Source organism: Penaeus monodon, chromosome 9 (assembly GCF_015228065.2).
Source record: "Penaeus monodon isolate SGIC_2016 chromosome 9, NSTDA_Pmon_1, whole genome shotgun sequence".
Lineage (NCBI taxonomy): Eukaryota > Metazoa > Arthropoda > Malacostraca > Decapoda > Penaeidae > Penaeus > Penaeus monodon.
In genome coordinates, this window is record NC_051394.1 from 53,403,720 (window position 1) to 53,423,719 (window position 20,000).

Below are 20,000 nucleotides of genomic sequence, written 5' to 3' on the forward strand. Positions count from 1 at the left end.
ACTGTTATTTATATTTATACTTATTATTATTTATGTATGATAGTAATTGATTATATTTATTATATTTTATTTTTATCATACTGAATGTGTTCTTGATTCTTGCATAATTGTACTTTATCACGTGCATTAATTAGTTGGCATTGCATGTAATCATTTGGTGTAATTCATATTAAGTGTGAAATGTATGAAAAAGATACATGTTCATTACATGAAAGTCGTAGATATTCAACAGCATTCAGATTGTCAGTAATTAAGTATGAGATTTGGCTTAGTGTTAAATTCACAGAATTGAAGCAGATGAGCATGTAAAGGAAAGTAACATATAATTAATATTATAGCTAACTGTGCATTATTTAGTGATGTTGTCTGTTCATCTATAGTCTTAGGCATACTGTTCTAAGGAATCAGAGCTTGATTTTTATTCCTTTTGATGAGTCCATGTTTCAGATAAAACTTTTTTACATCAGGTGACACTATGATTTCTCTTGAAATTGAGCTAGTCCTTTAATTCTGTTATGTCTTAGTTCATGACTTTTGTGAATTATGAAAGGAATGCGTAACATTTTATTTCCTTCCACTGCATTGACTAGTTCCTTACTTAGAAGTATATAATGTTTTTTCCCCCACTCATTGGATCGACTGTTTCTAGTGCATGTGATGTTGTGCTTCTACTCCTGGAAATTTGTACTATGGTGTCAAACGATCCATTAAAAGGTAAAGGATAATAATGTATGAATGTTGTACTTTGGTTCTGTTATGATTGCAGTAACATCCTTGTGATTTGTATGATGCTAAGGTACTTGTTTATGCCATGTTGTAGACTGTTGGCTGAAGCGACGATGTCTTGATAGGATAAAACAATTTGAGTTAATTTTCTATTTGCGATATGTCTTTGATATGTTTGTCAGTACAATTCTCTAGCTGTATTTGATATAGTTTTTTGAGTCTTATTATTAATCCCTTTTCTTTGACATATTAATAGAAATATTTATTATATTATTATTTGAGTCTTTGAGATTTTGTTGTTATGTTCTGCCTTCAATTTCTGCTTGAATCATTTAATTATTCCAATGATGCTAGGTCTGTATATCATAAGAGATCCGTATGTTGATTAGTATCATTGGTTCAATCAGCAGGCATCACTGCAGTAGAGCACAGTAAAAAGATAAATATAATAGCTATTCATAGTTGTAATTGATTGCTAAGATCAGTGGTAGCCACTCTGGTATATGCAGTTTTTTTACATCAGTGAATATATCTTGAACCAACTTAAATCCTTTCCTCGTAGCATGCACTAGGACAATGGTCTATACTCTTTGTCTTACATCCATGCAGGCAGTATTTCTGAACAGGTACCCCTAACAGGCCCCCAAAATCCTGGATTTTAGTCTTGGGCCAGGATACCTACAGGCCTCATTGCTAAATGTATCAGGAGCCCCCACCAGTGATTTCAGAGACTCAGGATAGTAACATCGTCGGCAAAGTCGAGATCGGTGACCCTGATATTGCCCAGTGTTGCTCCACAGTGACTTTGGATAGCAGCTCTCCCCAATATCCAGTCCATACCAGTATTGATAAGAGTTGGTACAAGAACACAGGCTTGCCTCACTCCTGAGATAGTAGGGACAGGCCCCTGCCACACTTAACAGTACTTTCAGTACCAGTACATAAGCTTGCTGTTAAACCAATAATTCGTGTCGGAATCCCCGTAAGTCTCAGGATCACCCATAGCGATTTGCGATGCACCGAGACATACAGTTTCTTGAGGTCAATGTAGGTTGTAAGCAGCCAAACTCACGACTGCCTTCCACAAATAAAAAGGATAAAAGTTTGGAGAGAAGAGTGGGAAGGATAAGGGATGGAGTAAAAAGAATTTTAGTAGAAGAAAAAGGAGCTTTACCCAGCATGCAGGGTAAAGCTTGGGGTAATAGTAGTAGTGGGTTCTTTGAAAAGAGGAAAAAGGCGAGGGTGGCCCAGCGCCATCTTGAGTCTTGTGTGTTCGGTGCGGGTGTCCTCGGGCGCGCGGGGCTTCCCCTCTGCCACGGAGGCTGGGGGGGAGGGCAGTGACCACAGTGAAAGCTAGGATACCATCTATTGTGGACTTGCCAGGAGTGAGTCTAGACTGCTCCGGTCTTTGGTGCGTAATGGGCCGGTCAATTAATCTATTTTGTCCATGGATCCCTTTACAGAACTGGATGCTGCCCATTCTGTAAACGGATGAAAAATCCCTCACAGCGCGAAAACGCTCTGTCAGTATTTCATCCCTGCCTAGAGCTGAAATATATTGCCGAAACAAAAACTATAATATAATTACTGGGAAACTCATTACTTAGAATCTTATAAAAATGATATATCATGATAAAAACAAACTTGATTATTAGACACAAAGATATAGTGCATCGAACAACGATGTCTCATTAAATGTTTATAGATAATTCGAATAAACGTTCATTTGACTAATGAACATAAACATCAACCCACTTCGACACGCCAAAAGCATGGAACTCTCTTCGGAAGTTATTTACGCCTTGTTGGATGAAATGAAAGTCAAAGAACCGTTGCTGAACACTAGTCTTAAGGATTATAAAAGCAGGAATGTGGAAAGAACATTAATGAATGAAATAAGCAATGAATACCCGAGCTACGCACATCAACTCTCCACAAATATGCATATTTCACTTTTGTGATCCTGTTAGTTTTACCTCACATTCATAATCTAAAATATAGGTAAATGTTAAATATAGGTAAAATCATAGTTTAGTAATGGTATACAGAAGTAAGCCAGATCATATCCGAAGGGACACTGAATGTAGTGTGACCAATCCCTCTCTGTAGCTGACAAGACTCCGGCGATCCTATCTGGGCATCCCAGGACAGAATAAACTAGTGTGACCTTCGCTTTTGAAGGTGGTTGCCGATCAAATATATCTTATCGTGATTCCCTGTCTAGTTTTGAAATATAGTATAGTATACTGTCAAAGCACTGGCACTCCCTCCCCTCCCCTCCCCAATCCCTTCTTCCTCTTCCATTTTCTTCCCTTAGAGAAGCTCTAATCTTCCCGAATAGAACCTTGATGACGCCGATCTCCCAGAAAGAATTATATATAAACTTGGGATTATACAAGGAGTATATATACTGTCAATACTAAAAGGATATTTGCCGGTATTCGATTTTTTGCGCTCGTTTACTGTATTTTTTTATTTAATTATTATTTTATTATTATTATTATTATTATTATTTTTTATTTTTTTTTTAGAAGGTAAATGGTGTAGTATAATCTCAATTGCATCTTGTGGTATGCGTTCTGCTGAATTCTTCCCTGGACGAAACCAATGTCAGTACATTAAGGCTACATTTAGGATGAATCATTGTGAATTATGTATTCATTTAGTGCAATTGCCCTTTGCTAAATCTGAACAGGAATTCCGTATTGCTACGTGAACTTCAAACAGTTACAAATGCGTCATGTGTTCTAGTCATATCGAAAATGTTTCTTTCCTTAACAAGGGAGGAAATACTGGGGTTCTACGCAACTCGTGTTTTTTAACGTTGTCTCATTAATTCTTATCATGAACGTGTTATCATTATGTTCGTTCTTTAAATATACATATTGATGTATATTTTTAACCTATATAAAATTACGTATTTCATAACCTATACACCAGAATGGATTTTATAAAAAAAAAAAAAAAAAAACGCTTCTCGTCCTATTAAAAGTCCGTTCGTGTCACTGTTTCCATGCGTGTTTTTTATGATAATAGAGAAATTATTGATGTTATCTCGAATAATTTTGCTTCCTCAGTGATTCTAATCACAGAGGTTGTCGACTTGTAACATTTTACTTGTTTTTTTTTTTATATAGTTGCTGGTCATTTGCATAAGCGCACGCGGTAGTTTCAAAGGAAGGGAATCTTAGATGTATAATCCTGCGTATTCATGGTATGACTAATTCATTACATTATGATCAGCGGCTATTCATTATTCATTATCTAACAATGGCAGAAATCTTATTTTATTCATTAGATTGTACGGTGATTATAGCTCGCCTGTTTATTCATCAAAATCCGACCGTCTTCTTGGCTGTTGGTCAGGCCGTCAGTGCTCTGTTTAATCTGTATAGGAAGAGGAAGAGGAAGGGGAAGGGGAGGAGGAGGAGGAAGAGGAAGGGGATGAGGAGAAGAACGAGGGGAGGAAAGGGGAAAAAGGGAAGGGAAAGGAAGAGGGGGGGAAAGGAAAGGGGATATGAGGGGGAGGAGGAAGGGGAAAGAGGAAAGGGGATAAAGGGGGAAAAGAGGAAGGGGAAGGGGAGGAGGAAAGGGGAAAGAAAAAGGGAGGGAAAGATGATGAAGGAGGGAGGAGGAGGAGAAGAAGGAGAGAGGAGGAGAAGAAGGAGAGATGAGGAGGAGAAGGAGGAGGGAGGAGGAGAAGAAGAAGAGAGAGACGGAAGAAAAGAAGGATAATGGTAGGGGGGAATAGAAGGAAAAAAAGGAGGAGTAGGACTTCGCTTCTGTTTCCCTTCCCTTTCTCTTTCTCTCCCTTCTGCTCTCTTCCTTCCTCTGTTCGCCTAATTCTTCATATCTCGCGCTTAATCCTTTTCCTGTTCCTCATTCTACTCTTTCTCTTCTCTTTATTCTCCTTCCCATCTCTTCTTTCTCCTCCTTCGCCATCTCGTTTTTTTTTGTTTTTTTTTTACTTCTCCTTCTCCTCCTCTTCCTCTTCCTCCTTCTCTTCACCTCCTTCTCCTACTCCTTCTTTTTTTCCTTCTCTTCCCCCCTACCATTATCCTTCTTTTCTTCCTCCCCCCTTCTCCCCCTCCCCCTCCTCTTCCTCCCCCCCCCCCCTCCTCCTCCTCCTCCCCCTTCCCCCCCTTCCTCCTCCTCCTCTACCTCCTCCTCCTCCTCCTCTACCTCCTCTTCCTTGTCCTCCTCCTCATTTCTCTCTCCTCCCCGTCCCCCTCCCCCTCCTCTTCCTCTTCTTCTTCTTCCTCTTCCTCTTCCTTGTCCCCCCCCCCCCCCTCCTCTTCCCCCCCCCCTCCTCTTCCTCTTCCTTGTCCCCCCTCCCCCCCCCCCCTCCCTTCCTCCCCTCTTCCTCTTCCTTGTCCCCCCCCCCCTCCCCCCTCCTCTTCCTCCTCCTCTTCCTTGTCCCCCTCCACCTCCTCTTCCTCTTCCTCTTCCTTGTCCTCCTCCTCCTTTCTCTCTCCTCACCTTTTCCTGACCCGATTTCATTACGCATAATCCTGATGATTTCTGCAAATATCTAATCTGTTGCGAAATGAGCAGATAGACTAGGCTTTGATGCACGTATGAATGTGTGTGCGTGTGCGTGTTTGTGTGCGTGTTTGTGTGTGTGCGTGTGCGTGTGCGTGTTTGTGTGTGTGCGTGTGTGCGTGTGCGTGTGCGTGTGCGTGTTTGTGTGGTGTGTGTGTGTGTGTGTGTGTGTGTGTGTGTGTGTGTGTGTGTGTGTGTGTGTGTGTGTGTGCGTGCGTGCGTGTGCGTGTGCGTGTGTGAGTGTGTGTGTGTATACTTACAGTACACGCATACAAATATCCATCCTTCTATCCATCCATTTATCCATCCCATCCCTCTCTATCTATTTATCTCTTTATGTGTCTCTCCCCTCCAGGACCACAATTTTTATTTATTTTTATTTTTTAATACTAAGTTATCTATATACGTCCGGTTAATAGTTTAAAAATGCTTCTAGAATTTTTGTTCACTTCGCTCGCCTACCCCTCACCCCCCCATAAAAAAGATGCCTTATTGTAAATTTTTCTACACAAAACCCTGTATATTACAGATATTGTAGATAGTAGAGATAGAGGGCAAAAAAACGAAAGCAAGGGAAAAAAAAATATAGAAAAATGAATAAGCAAATAGACAGAAATAAACGAAATGAATCCAGCAAAACAGATAATCATTATTTTCTTCAGCATAACACACATCGTACAAACTAACATTAAAAAGAACCCAATATTCAAAGGTAAGGGAATCTCGTAAAAAGCCAGACAGGTGAGGGTCGACGTGCGCAGGGCCGGGATAAAAGACTTAGCAGAGGATGATTTGCATATTATAGATATTCGGAAGCCATCTGGCTCGTAAAAGTATAATGATATGGCGGGAATTTTCGCTTTCGAGGCTACGCGGGGTTAAATTCTTTTTTTTTTTTCTGGTTTTCTTTCTACTTTTGGCGGGCTTCGTTTCCTTTCCCCTCCCTTTCCCTTTTTCTTTTTTTTCTGCTGCAGTCATGCTTTTTTTTTCCCCCCTCCCTTTCTCTTTTGTACCCTCCCTCTTTTTCCTCCATTTTTCCCCCCCCTTTCTCCCCCCCTTTCCCCCTTTTTCCCCTTCCTCTCCTTTCCCCTCTTTCCCGCCTTTTCCCCCTCTTTCACCAAAAAACCCCACACACCCCACCACACGCACCACCACGCCGCACGCCGCACGTACACACACACACACACACACACCACACACCACCACACACACACACACAACACCACACACACACACACACACAACCAAAAAACATAATTAAAACTACAAAATGTTTGCATGATTTTTATATTTCGTAAGCCAAAATATAAAAATCACTCTTTAACCTTCAGACAAAATCGCAAATCATTTTTCACGAAAAAGCCTTTTCATATTTTCACTTTCTTGCAGATTTTTTAAAAACTAAATCTCCCCTTTTATACGCGTCATTTCTATTATACACGCCACACACAAAACGGATTGTTGTGCGGTAAGCAGGGGCAGTATTTTAAAAAAAAAAAAAAAAAAAAAAAAAAAAAAAATTTAGGTTATGGGGGTGGTTGGGTGGGTGGGTGGTTGAGTGTTTGGGGTGGTGGGTGGGTGGTGGATTGATGGAGGTGGATGATGGGGGGGTGGATTGATGGATGGGTGGTGGGTGGTGGGTTTGGGGGGATTATGATGGTGTGGAGGGTGGTTGGGGGGGTGGGTGGTGGGTGGGTGGGTGGGGGGTTGATTTGGGGGGGTGGTGGGTGGGGGGGGGATGGTGGGGGATGGGGGGGGGGGGGGATTTTGGGGGGTGGTGGATGGGGGGGGGGGAGTGGGGGGGGGGATGATTTTGGGGGTGGGGGAGGGGGGTGGGGGGTGGGGGTGGAGGATGGGTGGTGGATGTGGGGGGATGGAGGGGGGGGGTGGGGTTTTGGGGGGGGATGGATGGGGGGGGGGGGGAGGGGGAGGGGGGGGGGGGATGGGGGGTGGTGAGGGTGGGGTGGTGGATGGGGGGGGGGGGTGGGGGAGGGGGGGGGGGGGGGTGGGGGGGGGGGGGGAGGGGAGGTGGGGGGGGGGGGGGGGGGGGGGAGGATGGGGGGGGGGGGGGGGGGGGGGAGGGGGGGGGGGGTGGGGGGGGGGGGGGGGGATGGATGGGGGTGGGGGGGGTGGGGGGGGGGGGGGGGAGGGGGGGGAAGGATGGGGGGGGATGTGGTGGGGGTGGGGGTGGAGGTGGGTGGTGGTGGTGGATGGTGGGTGGGGGATGGGGGGGTGGTGGGTGGTGGGTGGGGGGGGAGGTGGTGGGGGGATGGGGTGGTGGGGGTGGGGGGATGGATGGGGGTGTGGGGGTGGTGGGGGGGTGCTGGTGGTGGGGATGGTGGTGGTGGATGGGTGGGTGGTGGTGGATGGGTATGGGTGGGTGGATTTGGTGGGGGTTGGGGGGTGGTGGGTGGTGGAGGGTGGGTGGGGGGGGTGGGGGGGTGGGGGTGGGTGGTGGGATGGGTGCTGTGGGTGGGGGGGTGGGTGGGTGGGTGGTGGGGTTGGTGGGTGGGTGGGTGTTGGGTGGTGGTGGGTGGTGGGTGGTGTGGTGGGGGGCTGGGTGGATGGATGGGGGGTGGTGGGTGGGTGGTGGTGGGTGGGTGGTGGTGGGTGGGGGGTGGAGGGTGGGGTGGGGTGGGGGGTGGGTGATGGGGGGTGGGGGGTTTTGGTGGTGGATGGGTGGGGGGCTGGGGTGGGGGTGGGGGGTGGTGGGTGGTGGTGGTGGTGGGGGGGTGGTGGGTATGGGGGGGGGGGGGGGGGGGGGGGGGGGCGGGGCGAGGGGGGAGGGGGGGGGTGGGGGGTTTTGGGGGGTTGGATTCTGGGGGTGGCGGGTGGGTTGGGGGGGGGGGGGGGGCTGGGGGTTTGGGGAGGGTTTTGAAGGGGGGGTTTTGGGGGGGGGGATTGGGGTTGGGGGGGTAAATTTTTTTGGTATTGGGGGGGGAAAACGGGGGGGGGGGGGGAAAAAAAAAACGGACCCCCTTTGGGGGGGAGGGGGGGAGGGGGAGGGGGGGGAGAGGGGGGGGGGAGGGGGGGGAGGGGGGGGGAAGGGGGGTGGGGGGGGGGGGGAAGGGGGGGGATGGAAAGGGGGGGGGGGGAAGGAAAAGAGAAGGGAGGGGGAAAAGGGGGGGAAGGCAGAATTAAAGGGGGAGGGGGGAGGAGGGGGAAAGGGGGGAGGGGGGAAAAGAGGGGAAGGGAGGGGAAAAAGGGGGGAAAAAAAAAAAATAAAAAAAAAAAAAAACAAACACAAACCCCCAAAAAAAAAACAAAAAAAAAAAAAAGAAGAAGGGAAGAGGAGAGAGAGGAGAGAAAGGAGAGAAGGAGAGAGGAGGAGGGAGAGGGGAGAGGGAGAGGAGGAGAGAGGCAGACAGGCGCGGAGCAGCGGGCAGACAAGAGACGTCAGACGGCAGACGGGGGAGGGGGAGAGGGAAAAAAGGGGGAAAAGGAGGAGAGAGCAGACGGGGGGAAGAGACGGGAAAAACACAACACAACAACAAAACACAACAACAACAAAAAAACCCAACAACAACCACAAACACAACACAACAACAACACAACAAACCCAACACAAACAACCAAACCAGAGGGGGGCGGGAAAGCGAGGGGAGACGGGGGCAGACGGAGACAAAAACGAGGCAGACGGAGACGACGGGGGCAACGAGCAGACGGAGACGGAACAGACGAGGCAGACGGGCAGACGAGGCAGACGGGAAGAGGAGCAGACGGAGGCCAGACGAGACCAGACGGGGGCAGACGGGGGCAGACGGGGAGGCAGACGGGAGACCAGACGGAACAGCGGGGGCCGACGGAGACAGACGGGGCAAAGACAGGGCAGACGGAGACGACGGGGGCAGAGGGGGCAGAAGGGACGACGGAGGCAGACGGGGGGGGGCCCGACGGAGAAAACGAGGCAGACGGAGACATACGGGAGACAGACGGAGGCGACGGAGGCGGAGGCCCCGGGAAACGGAACAAAGGGGGCAGACGGAGACAGACGGGGGCAGAAAAGGGGACAGACGAGGCAGAGAGCAAGGAGACGACGAGGGAGACGGAGACAGACGGAGGCAACGGAGCAAACGAGGCAGACGGAGGCAACGGAGGGAGACGGAGGCGCGGGGCAGACGGGGGCAGACGGAGCAGACGGAGCAACGGGGGCCGGGGGCAGCAGAGGAGAAGAAAGGAGCAGACAGAGCAGGGAGAAGAAAAGGAGGCAGACGGGGAGGGACGGAGACGACGGAGGCAACGAGGGAGACGGAGCAGCGGAAACAGAAGACAGACGGACAGACGAGACAAAAACGGGGACAACGGAGCAGAAGAGCGACGGGGACAGACGGAGCGAGGAGGCAGACGGGAAAAGGCAAACGGGGAAAAGAGGAGAACAGACGGGAGGCAGACGGGACAGACGGGCAGAGGACAACGGAGGGAGACGGAGGCGACGAGACAGACGGGGGCAGCGGAGACAGACGGGGGCAAGGAGCAGACGGGGGCGACGGAGGACGGAACAAAGGAGCGACGGGGCACGGAGCAAAGAACAACGGAGACGGGGGGGGGGGGGGGGGGGGGGGGGGGGGGGGGGGGGGGGGGGGGGGGGGGGGGGGGGGGGGGGGGGGGGGGGGGGGGGGGGGGGGGGGGGGGGGGGGGGGGGGGGGGGGGGGGGGGGGGGGGGGGGGGGGGGGGGGGGGGGGGGGGGGGGGGGGGGGGGGGGGGGGGGGGGGGGGGGGGGGGGGGGGGGGGGGGGGGGGAAAAAAAAAAAAAAAAAAAAAAAAAAAAAAAAAAAAAAAAAAAAAAAAAAAAAAAAAAAAAAAAAAAAAAAAAAAAAAAAAAAAAAAAAAAAAAAAAAAAAAAAAAAAAAAAAAAAAAAAAAAAAAAAAAAAAAAAAAAAAAAAACACACAGACGGGACCTGAAAAAGCGGGAAAGTTCAAATAAAATGTAGTCTGCCAGATACATAATCACCCGGGTGAGTGAGGAGTCACTGAGAGGGGAAAAAAAAGCCGAATGTTTCGTGTGTCACAATATCTGTCATGGAAGAAAAAACCCACAATACAAAAACTAGATTTATTGAAAATGAGACTACAGTTTCGAAATCCACCTCGATTCCATCTTCAGGCTTGTCCTTTATATGATCTAAAAAAAAGAAAAGAAAAAAAAAAAGCGCATTGCGAGTTTCACTTGTATTCGATATTATTTTAGACGATCGTACCATGTTTGTTTATCTATGAAAATGGTTTTTTTTTCTTTTTAAATTTATTATTTATTTTTTTTTTTTTTTTTTTTTTTCATGCTGCCCCCCAAAAAATTACTTTGATAGATTCGCATACTCTCTCCTTCCCTTTTTTTTCTGTAAATCACTATAACACATTTTTTTTCTCCGAAATTCTACTACCTAGTATTAATATTACCCACACTACGTATTAGTATGTAACTTGTATGGACAACAGAGGTTTTATTGCGCCCCTTTCGACTCGCAAAACAAACCCCTGACGAAACAGCGCTCACGATCACTGACCGGTCTTCAAAACCCATGAACGCGTTATGTGACCTCTCTTTCAGACCCCTCCCTTTTTCTCTGTGTGTTAAAAGCCGTGTAATGTATACTCTAGTCCAGTCCTCTCACTTTGGGTTTTTTCCCGGGGTAAAGTGCTTTTTTCGGTCTTTTTCAAAAATTCTTATGCCATCAGACGTAGATGACAGGCGGTGTTCCCAATTTAAAGACATCCCGGGAATATCGTTCTTTAAAGTGATTTTTTTTATCTTTTTATTTTTTTAAAGATACCCCAGTAACTATACATCTATCTATCTGGAATGACCTCTTTCCGAATTCTATGCCTTTCATTCTTTTCCTGCACGAGTTCCGTTTTTTTGCTTTTAAAAATTCACGTTTTTCATCTTTCTGCTCGTTAAAATTTTCCCCTGATTTTCGTTTATCTTTTAAAAGGACTGTATCTTTTTTTCTACTTTCGTTATACTCCCTCCCCGCCCTGACCTGAACCTTTTCCCTTCTGTCGCCGTGTGCGCGGAGAGAGCTAGGAGATAAACGCCAAGATCTATGTACTTGAACACAAAACAAACCCAGAACGTGTACCAAATGAAAAGGGAAAAAGCCAAGTAGAAAATGTTACATTTAGTTTCATTTTTTACTGTGGGTGTTTCCCTTTTCATCTATATACTTATTAGACCTTGGAACGCCCCCTTTTGTCGTTGTTTTTTAGGGATGACCGTAGCACCGATGCATTGCCCAATGGTGGCACATCTTATTCCCAGAGCTTGTAACGCGATTTTTGTGTGAACTGATTATTTTAACATGGCGCTAATTTCATTGGCCGGGGAAACCCCATATAAACCGGGGGTTTCGTAAAAGCCAATAGTTTTTTGCTCCGACTTGCGAAGTAGTATTGCGTAAGTTATTCGTTCGATGGGGCCTTTTTTTCGAATGGGGGGCGAACACGTATTACGTGTTTGTCCCTTTTTACAAGTGTAGGACCCAGGGTTTTAGGCTGGAAAATAATTCGCTAATTATCACACCTTCCCCCCTCGCGGAAATGCTTGCTGTTCTGGGGAAAATCCCAAACAATTGTGTGACTTTATGATAGATCCTCAAGAGCACATGAGATTAATTGTGGATTTTTCCCGTCCGTTTTCAGTTCACTTCATTCTTTCGGAGTTTGGGGATAAGAAATCCCGTAAAAAGAATCTAATGAACTAAACTCAACCCATTTGACCGCAAAAACTGGAGCTCTCTTCGGAGGTTATTTAGCCTTGTTGGATAAAGTGAAAGTCAAAGAGCCCTTGCTGAAAACCCACCTTAAAGATTTATAAAAGCTACAACATCAACGGAGACAGACGGGGCAGAGGGAGCGACGGGCAGACGGGGGCAGACGGGGAGAGGGAGCAGAGAGGCAGAGGAGACAGACGGAGGCAGAGACGGGAGGCAGACGGAGACAGACGAGGCAGACGGAGGCAACGGAGCGACGGAGCAACGGGAGAGGGCGACGAGCAGACGGGCGACGAGCAGCGGAGGCGACGGAGAAACGAGACAGCGAGCAGACGGAGGCAGACGGAGGCAGACGGAGACAACGGGACAGACGGAGCAGACGGAGACAGACGGAGGCAGACGGAGACAGACGGAGACAGACGGAGGCAGACGGAGACAGACGGAGGCAGACGGAGCAGACAGAAAAAAGAGAGAGAGAGAGAGAGAGAAAGAAAGAAGGGAAAAGAAAGAAAGAAGAGAAAAAAGAAAAGAAAAAAGAAAGAAAGATAAAACAAAGAAAAAAAACATCAACTTACATAATAGAGATAGAGCGAAAAAAAAAAAAAAAAAAAAAAAAAAAAAAAAAAAACACACAGACGGGACCTGAAAAAGCGGGAAAGTTCAATTAAAATGTAGTCTGCCAGATACATAATCACCCGGGTGAGTGAGGAGTCACTGAGAGGGGAAAAAAAAGCCGAATGTTTCGTGTGTCACAATATCTGTCATGGAAGAAAAAACCCACAATACAAAAACTAGATTTATTGAAAATGAGACTACAGTTTCGAAATCCACCTCGATTCCATCTTCAGGCTTGTCCTTTATATGATCTAAAAAAAAGAAAAGAAAAAAAAAAAGCGCATTGCGAGTTTCACTTGTATTCGATATTATTTTAGACGATCGTACCATGTTTGTTTAGTCTAGTGTAATGGTTCTTATTTTTCATTTTATTTATTATTATTATTTTTTTTTTTTTTTTTTTTTTTCATGCTGCGAACCCAAAAAATTACTTTGATAGATTGCGATCCTCTTCTCCTTCCCTTTTTTTTCTGTCAATCACTATAACACATTTTCGTGTCTCCGTATATCTACATACCTAGTATTATATATATACCCACACGTACGTATGTATGTATGTAAGCTTGTATGGACAACAGAGGTTTTATTGCGTCCTTTCGACTCGCAAAACGAACCCATGATCGAAACAGCGCTCACGATGCACTGACCGTGTCTTCAAAACCACATGAGTACGCGTTATGTGACCTCTCATTTCAGATCCCTCCCTTTTTTCTCTCGTGTGTTAAGCCGTGTAATGTATACTCGTATGTCCAGTCACTCTCACGTTGGTTTTGCCGGGTAAAGTGCTTATTGCGGTCATTTCTAAAATTCTTATGCCATCATGACTGTAGATGAGCAGGCGGTGTTGCCAACTCTAGAAGACATACACGGAATATCGTTCATTAAGTGATTTATTTATTTTATTAAAGATACACACAGTAACTATAACTATCTATCTCAGTCTGAGAATTACCTCTTTCACGAAATTCTATGCACTTCATTCTCTTCCTGCACGAGTTCCGTTGTTTGCTTGTTAGAAATTCACACGTTTTTCATCTTTCCGCTCGTTAAATTATCCTACTGATTTCGTTTATCTTTATTATGGACATCGTATCATTTATTTCTACTTTCGTTAATAACTCACCTCCTCGCCCTGACCTGACCTTTCCCTTCTGGTCGCTCGTGTGCGCGGAGAGAGCTAGGAGATAAGACGCTCAAGATCTATGTACTTGAACACAAACACAAACACAGTAACGTGTACACAAAGATGAAAAGGGAAACAGCCACAGTAGAAAATGTTACGATTTAGTTTCATTTTCTACTGTGGCTGTTTCCCTTTTCATCTATATACTTATATAGACCTTGGACACGCTCGCTGTTTGTCGTTGTTATTAGGGATGACCGTAGCACCGATGCATTGCCCAATGGTGGCACATCTTATTGGCGCCAGAGCTTGTAACGCGATTTTTGTGTGAATCTGATTATTTGAACATGGCGCTAATCTTATCATAGCGCACAGGGAAGCCAGATATAAACCGGGGTTACGTAAATCGCCTAATAGATTTTCGCTCCGACTTGCGATAGTAGTATGGCGTAGAGTTATTCGTTCGATGGGCAACTTTTATTCGAATGGGCGCGAACACGTACTTACGTGTTGTGCCTTTTTCACAAATGTAGGACCCAGGGTTTCAGGCTGGAATCATAATTCGCTAATTAATCACACCCTTCCCACCCTCGCGGAAGTCGCTTGCATGTTCTGGGTAAAATCCCAAGCAATTGTGTGGCTTCATGATAGATACTCTCAAGAGCACTATGACGAGTTAATTGTGGATTTTTCCCGTCTCGTTTATTCAGTTCACTTCATTTCTTTCGGTAGTTTGGGCATAAGAACTCCCGTAAATGAAGTCTAATGAACATAAACATCAACCCATTTCGACTCGCCAAAAACATGGAGCTCTCTTCGGAGGTTATTTACGCCTTGTTGGATAAAGTGAAAGTCAAAGAGCCGTTGCTGAACACTAGCCTTAATGATTATAAAAGCTACGAACATCAACTCTCCACAAATATGCACATTTCACTTTTCCTGATCCTGTTATTTTTGCCTCACATTCCTTATCTAAAATATAGGTAAATCTTAAATATAGGTAAAATCTTATTTTAGTAATGGTATGCAGCAGTAAGCCATTTCATATCCGAAGGGACACTGAATGTAGTGTGACCAATTCCAGCTGACCTGACTTCGGCGATCCTATCTGGGCATCCCAGGACAGAATAGACAAGTGTGGTCTTCGCTTTACGTAGTCTGGCGTGTTCAAGCTAGACAGGGTTACCTCGGGCTGTGAGGATTTTGTAGCAAGTCCGAAAGGTAGATTAAATAGAATTGTGGATTGTGAGCCGGGAAGCGTTGCATTGAGAGAAGCTTGCAAAGAATCTTTCATGTCACTGTTCATTAATGCTTACATTCCGTCACATATCACTATATGTTGAATTCAGTGTGACAGTTGAAATGATTTTTTAATTAATGCCATTGCTAATTATCGCATTATTGTTAATATGAACGTTAATCTTCGTGTCTGTGATTCATTCATTTTGTGAGGTCGCTCTCACTTTCATTCTCTCTCGCTCACACCTACACACACTCACTCATCCACTCAGAAAAAGACGCTGACGCCTTTCACTAATCATGTTGTTGTCGTAGTCGTAGGCGTAAGAAAAATGATGATGTAATTCCAGTAAATCTGCGGTCATGGCGTATACATGTGCCCGCAAACAGGATTAGTACAGCACTATACACATTACTTCGTATCTTCTTATTTTACATACTTTTTTTCTCTGTGTGACGACAAGTTGTTCAAGTAGATCCTCGCGGATTGCCATTGTTGTTTTCCCTTATCTACCCTCTTATCTACCATTGCAACTCGAGCAGGTCCTCGTGGATCAGTACTTTCCTCTCCCTCCCCTATTTTCCTTTTTATCTTTGCGACTAAAAATAACATGCAAGTTAAAAAAAGTTAGAAAATAAACTCAAAACCAACATTATAAAATGCAAACTTATATAAAAAAAGGACTAGTAATCACTTAACATCCCCCTTATCTATTGTCTTCCATTTTCTCCTACTCTCTTGGCTCTTGCGTGTATGACCTGTTCCAAGAACTGAACAGAGCAGTTGGACCGAGGATATCCGACACGGCACCGAGGGAGGAACCTGCTGCAGATGCAGTTCCCTTAGGATGCCGTGGGAAGGACGTCACCGGAAGATCGCCCGTAGGCCTGCGGACCAGGAGTTCGTCAGTGCAGGCATCAGCTGGCCCAGGATGTAGTGGAAGGGCGCCGCCTGTGTAGATCCAGCGAAGGACCAGGAAATCGTCAGTACAGGTACTAGTCGCCCCAGGATGCCGTGGAAGGCCGCCGCCTGCCTGGACACCCGTAGATTCAGTCAAACTCCAGAAGCTCGTCAGCACAGGTATCAGCCGCCCCAAGATGCCAGAAAGGGCGTCGCCCGCCCGGACGCCCGTAGATTCAGACACAAACATCGAGGACGTCTAGACGAGCACGCAGCCGAGAAGGACCTGGGCGAGATCTGCGAGGACGTGAGGACGACTACGAGTTGGACCTGGACGAGGCCTACGGGGAAGTCCGGACGAATCCGAAGTCGAGGAGGACACGGGCGAGACCTTGGAGGACGTGTGGACGGCGAGGACGGATGGGTTCACCAAGGACTAGGAACAAGAAGCTGACAAGGACGAGCAACCACGAGGATGGATCCGAGGGCAGCGCACGCGAGAGCGAGACGGCCCGCCACTCAGGTCCAGACAGAAATGGTCACCCTCGAGGCAAATGAAGTGGCGCCTCGAGGACTCCGCTGGCCGGGGCGCCGCCGCCTCAGCGCTGGCTCCCGGACCATCGCGTCGTCTGTGCATTTACTTGTGTTGTACTTTTTCAGCAGTAAAGAGTCAAGTTGTACGGAGCTATTATTACAACCAGGCCATATATTGAAGACTCTTTTCCTCTTTCGTATATATATATATATATATATATATATATATATATATATATATATATATATATATGTAAATATATATGTATATATATGTATGTATATGTATATATATATATAAGTATATATGTACACACACACACACACACACACACACACACACACACACACAACAACACACACACACACACACACACACACACACACACAACACACATATATATATAGATATATATATATATATATATTATATATATAATATATATATGTAATATATATATATTATATATATATAATATATATATATATATATATATATTATATATATATGTAATGCAGCATGATGTAATCTAACATGACAACCTAAAACAAACATCAGAAAGAAGCCAGGAACGCAAAACACAGGTGACCTAAAATCACGTTATTGCACTTTTTTTTAAATCTAAACCTCAACCACTCGACACGCTTTACGTAAAAGGAGAAGGAGACTTTCTCGTGCATCCAATGTATTAAAAGCCGATATTCATGTAAAGCTTAATAGTTCTCGTAAAATCTGTTTAGTGAAGCTACGGAATTCAACGACAACAACAACAACAAAGGTGATGATATATTGCGTGTAAGTGATTCATAAGATCGATTTGTTTCTCTTTTTAAGTCAGTAAGTCAGTAAAAGAATAAATTTTTAGATGGATAAGGAATAAGAGATGGGCACACGCAAACACACACACACACTCGCCTACACGCACACGCAAACACACACACACACTCGCCTACACGCACACGCACACACACACACTCGCCTACACGCACACGCACGCACACACACACACTCGCCTACACGCACACGCACACACACACACTCGCCTACACGCACACGCACACACATACACACACACACGCACACGCACAGCACACACACATGCACACACATACATGCACACACACTCCCCCCACATAACCCCCCCCCTCTCCCGCATCTTCAGTTAGCTCATCATTCACGATCTTATTACGGTACAGGTGCAGCTTTAGTCTTTTTTCTTTCTTTTCTGCTTCTTCTTCTCTTCCTTCCTTCTTTATTTTCTCTCTTGCTTTTGCTTGTTTTTCCTTCTTATTCGCCTTCGTTTTTTTTCTCTTGTTCTTGTTGTTGTTGTTCTTCTTCTTTCTTCCTGTCTTATTATTGTTTTCTTTTTTATCATTGTTATTCTTGTTTTTTGTTCTTAATTCTGTTCACGTTCTTGCTTTTCTTTTTCATATCCTATTTCTTCTTCTTCTTCGTCTTGTTCTTGTTATTGTTTTTGCTCTTGTTCTCCTTGTTATTGTTGTTGTTGCCTGTCCTCTTTTTTTATCCTATTATTATTTTTCTTCTCGCTCTACTTCTCCTCCTCTTCTCCTTCCTCGTCTTCATCATCATCATCACTGTAGCCTCTCCTTTTTTTTTATCCTATTATTATTTTTCTTCTCGCTCTACTTCTCCTCCTCCTCCTCCTCTTCCTCGTCTTCATCATCATCACTGTAGCCGCTGACATCAGTGGTGTGACGGTGCGACCACATATCATCCTCTCCAAGATGCCCAGACCAACTCGGGTGAATGGTTTCCACGTAGGCCGCGACCCTCGTGTTAGCAGATGTATGGAGTGGGTGAGCCTCACGAAGGGGGCCGTCAGTGGTGTGTAGGGCAGTTCGAGAGTTAACACAGGCCTGACAACACGTACATAAGGACTGATCTGGAGACTTATTAAAGGCCTTGACTGTTCCCGCTATGCGTACGTATTAAACACATTGATGTATGAATGTAGATATATTTGCACATATATATCATTGTACAATTTATGTATTATAATACAGAAGAGTACTTGGCAAACGGTGTAACATATAGACTCTCCAGTTGTAATAGTATAAGCACTGGTTAGAAATATTGTAAGTTAACGTAAATATAATTATGACAGTGAATATGATTGTTACATATTGATTACAGGTTTGACCGCATTCTAATAAATTGTGAAGCGAGTACAACGCAGTGGTATCAGTCACCTCAAATTGACACAAATTATCTAAGCGTGTGAAATGGCGCTTACAATCATCATCATCTTCTTCTTCTTCTTTCTCCTCCTTCTTCTTCTTCTCTTTCTTCTCTTTCTCTTCGTCTTCCTCCTCCTCCATCTTATTATTTTTTCTTGTTCTTGTTCTTCTTGTTCTTCTTGTTTTAATTGTTGTTGTTGTTGTTGTTCTTCGTCTCCTTTTCTTCCTCCTCCTCCTTCTTCTTCTTTGTTCCTCCTCCTCCCCTTTCTCCTATTCCTCCTTCTTTTCTCTACCAATAGAAACTGATTTCTGGAATGTTAGGTCTCCTTCTCAACCAACTTGTATTAGCGGTGTGCGCTTGTCTAAATCTGTATCTCTTTATCTGCGTGTCTATCTGCCAATCTATTTATCTGTTTATATATATATTTACCTATTTCTCTATTTCTGTATTTCTATTTCTCTTTTTCTCCGTCTCTGTCTCCCTGTCGTTTTCTCTCTGTCTCTGTCTTTCTGTCTGTCTCTCTCTCTCTCTCTCTGTCTCTCTCTGTCTGTGTGTCTGTTTCTGTCTGTCTCTCTTCCTCTCTCTTCCCCCCCCCCCCTCTCTCTCTCTCTCTCTCTCTCTCTCTCTCTCTCTCTCTCTCTCTCTCTCTCTCTCTCTCTCTCTCTCTCTCTCTCTCTCTCTCTCTCTCTCTCTGATGTCCTGTGCCAACATTGACCTGCGCCCAGAACGGAACGACACTGACGAAGTGCCCCCAGAGCAAGCGATTCCGACCCTTACCGCCGATCACTTTATAACTACATGTAAACCTATATCTTGATTATACCCAAGACGTTTGGCAAAAAATCCTTATTCTCAATCACTATGTTTGTAATCATTATTATTGACGACACTGTAGTTATTAAATGTTCAGGATTTAATGGTACTGACATATCCAGTATCCCTATCCAAATATGTGACCACAGGAACCTAACACTGCTACAAAAAAAGAGTCTGTATTAACACTCCTACTAAAGATTAACGGTTGCCATTTCTTATATTTAGTGAAGAATCTGTGAACACTTCAAAAACTCAGAGCCGAAGTCACTCTGCCCTCAGCATCGGCTCGGTCAACGCCTCCAGCTCACACAGACCGCTCGCCTCGCGGGCATGGCACGACGCTCCTGCCTGGACGTCTCTGCCAGGCCTGTCCTCTGTACTCTAGCTATACCATACTCCCGTGCCGATAAACTATAGAAGCTGTTATAACTTTAATTTAACACCTCAAGACCAAACCAACAGTACCATTACTGGGGGGACACGTCCTCCCCACATTATTACAATGGCGGCAGCAAATGGGATAACTTATTATTTATTTATTACATTTGGTGACAGACTGGTGGGATACTCTCCCCCTGTTATTACACACTCTTT

The 20,000-nt window shown here is 45.4% G+C and overlaps 1 pseudogene; it reads right to left on the minus strand.

Annotated features, from left to right (window-relative positions):
* Positions 1–6,923: 6,923 nt before the first annotated feature.
* On the minus strand, positions 6,924–10,789 carry LOC119576769 (annotated as a pseudogene).
* Positions 10,790–20,000: the final 9,211 nt, after the last annotated feature.